The sequence below is a fragment of the Lepisma saccharinum genome, chromosome 9, assembly GCF_977018435.1.
Source record: "Lepisma saccharinum chromosome 9, izLepSacc3.1, whole genome shotgun sequence".
In the NCBI taxonomy this organism is placed as follows: Eukaryota; Metazoa; Arthropoda; class Insecta; order Zygentoma; family Lepismatidae; genus Lepisma; species Lepisma saccharinum.
Genome location: NC_139237.1, coordinates 40,209,532 through 40,212,677, shown reverse-complemented (window position 1 = coordinate 40,212,677; position 3,146 = coordinate 40,209,532).

Below are 3,146 nucleotides of genomic sequence, written 5' to 3'. Positions count from 1 at the left end.
AGCTTTCCGAATTTCACGGAATTTGACGTAATTTTTGGTGCACCAGTCTGATGCACGCTGGTGAATTCTGCAAAGCATGGTCTATGTGCCCTCCATCTGCTGCATTGATATGATTATGACGATAGCTGAATTTCCTCTAAACGCATCTTAGTGTGTGTTCTTCCACAGACACACGTTCGGGAAGTTAAGTAAAATTCTAGCCATGCACAGAGTTAAGACCATTCACAGATCACCACTGAAAACCAAGGCCCTACTCTGTTCAGTCAAGGATGACCTGGAACTCTTCATTCAAGGAGTATACTGTGCACCATGTGAATGTGGGACACTATATATATAGGCCAAACAGGATGCACTATTGAACAGCAATGCAATGAACATCAGATTATTCCAACCAGTAAAGTCAAACACAGCATTACCAAGGGACACGGTTTTATTTGCAAACACCAAAATAATAGCCAAATGTGCCAGTTACTGCAACCGATGAGTAAAGCAAGCCATGGTCATTTTACGAGAAAGCACCAATCTCAACAGGGACAGGGAACTCGAGCTCAGTCATGCCTATACGACGCACGGTTTTAGAAGCGATATCGGGCGGAGTTAAGGAGAGCGTGTCCTTGGCGACCAGCCAATAGCAGGAGTGCAACGTTGTACAGTTAGGTTTGCGCGCAAGAAGTTCTTTGTAAAACTCCCTACTTTAAGGTTCATCATTGCATGGGACATGATATTATGAACCTGACTGCCCAAGTCCCATACATTTCCGTCGCCTACAGCCGGAGATATCGTTTCTCGAAGAAACTAGGGAAACAGCGCGTCTCTACAAACACACACAATGACCCTTCGTTTTCCTTCAGTGTTCCGTTTGTTTATTTTTATTTGCCTCCTTGTTAACCCCGCTGAGTTGTGTCTTGGTAAAGCTATGGGTGTCAAATTCGGCTGAATATGAACAATGGCCCTTCATTGTCGTGGGCGTTTACGAACATTGCGAGTCTGAGTCACTTTCAGTTCAGCATTTTCGTAAGAAGGGCGGTGTAAGATAATTGTACTCGTACGACACGAAGAACAGTTGTGAGATGATTCAATATGGCCCTTATTGATTGATTAAATTTTGGTTTATTTTACTTCGCTTTTCTGCTACCTTTGGCTAATCGCAAAGATGAGGATGGATGATGATATGATGAAATTGATGAAGGGACACTTACAAACACCTATGCCCGGGCCGGGATTCTAACCCGAGACCCCTGGCATCGTAGCACGCTGTGAAGTCCAGCCCTTATGTTCGATAGTTATGCAATAGTGTGTGTTCCGTGAGTGTTACTTAATAATTTCACGCCGGCCCTCATGGTGGAGTGGTTAGCATATTACGCTACGACGACAGGGATCCCTGGTTCAAATCCCGTCCTGGACATGGATTTTGTGAATGTCCATCCATCAATTTCATCATATCATCACTTATTCCCATCTTCGCAATTAGCCAAAAGTGACACAAAAGTTAAATAAAATAAAGTAAATCAAATCAAATTAATAATGTCTCTCTCGAAACCTATTACAAGTAGTACAGGCACCAAGGGTAAAATATTACGTTCACAAGACAGAAATCTAGTGTATTCTTGCTTCAAGGAATTGGCGTCGGAAGAAGTGCGTGCTGAAACAGTGTTTTCTCTGAGTCGAGAACTTACGGCTAAAGCGTGTGGTGTCTGTGTGCATACTGCGTTGCGTATTATAAAACAGGGTAACGTATCTACCACAGAAATCGGTGAACCCCTATTCAAATCTCCTGGCAAACATGCCAGAAAACAGAAACAAGAGCGATGATGATGACCTTGCAGTTCCTCTATAATAAATACCTTGAAACTTCTTTCAGGTACAAGTTTCTCTTATATGCTGCAGTGATATAATCCTGTGTAGAATTATTTACTATATATTTCATTGTACTCAAATATCACGTGCATGCATTTGAATATTGGACACGGGGAAATGTCTGCGTTTCCTTTCCGCTAACAGTTGGTTTGGCATCAGCGCAACAGCACTGGCTGCGTATTGGCTGAACTCATGTTCCTTCTAAAAGCGTACGCCGTATAGAACCCACTCTTCCATAAATACATTAATCCAGGATCCAGAGCGAGCCAATAGGAAGACAGTTTCCAAGCTCTGCCCCATCACAGTCATGTATTTAACCCTACACTGGTCTCAATTTTTTACATTCCCTGATGAGAGCAATGTATGCGCTTAAAACGTTGGAAGCTAATGCTGATTTAACCTGGCTGGTAACCCAAGAATATTTGTTCGAATCACGTCGCCAGGAAAGCTACAATTCCTATTTTAAGGTTATTCTTTTTTTAAACACACTGTATTCTCAGGGGAGGAGTAGTGGTCAAGTTGGGAAGGGGGGTGGATAGATGTTATCCCCCAGTTAAGAAAATTACCATAGAACTTCCCTAATTATTCTCTCTTCAGCTTTGTAATGAAGTAAGTTAACTAAGCCACTAAGTTACCGAAATTTGTATTAATGTGCACATTTCCCACTTTCTATTCAACAGTACTAGCCCCTCCCTTTCACTGAACGTGATACCTTCAATATCAGTATTTTGTAAGTGCCAAAAGCAGATTGTGTGTTTGAACAAGAAATATGTGTATACCAAGACTTTTTACATGTAACTGATTTGTTTTAAAAATAATCAAAGCTTTAAATATTAGAGATGAAGAAAATTCAATAAAATAACAACTTACCAACAAGGTCAGTTTTATTCAATAGGTAATATATCATCTAAGAAGTCTAAGAATTAATCATTTGAATTGTGCAGCACTTTGTACAATATCAAAAGACTAAATCTTACTCATATCATTATTATTATGTGGATTTCAAGTAACCAGTGTAAATGGATTGTGTCAAATTCAGAATATTTCTATACCAGGGATTGAACCGAGACCTCTCAAATTCTCACACGAACCCCAATCTTTAATCGAAGAACTTACCCTTTTTTTTTTCTTCATGAAAAACACTAACAGAGGGAGTTGAAACATATGCAAGAGTAGTTAGTTTGTGTGCTATAGGTGTCTTAGTTTTAGAGAGTATCAGTTGTCTGAGTTACGTATAGCCTGAAGGTGTTGGCCTAGATAGCCAACTGGTGGACACCCCAAAGCAAACA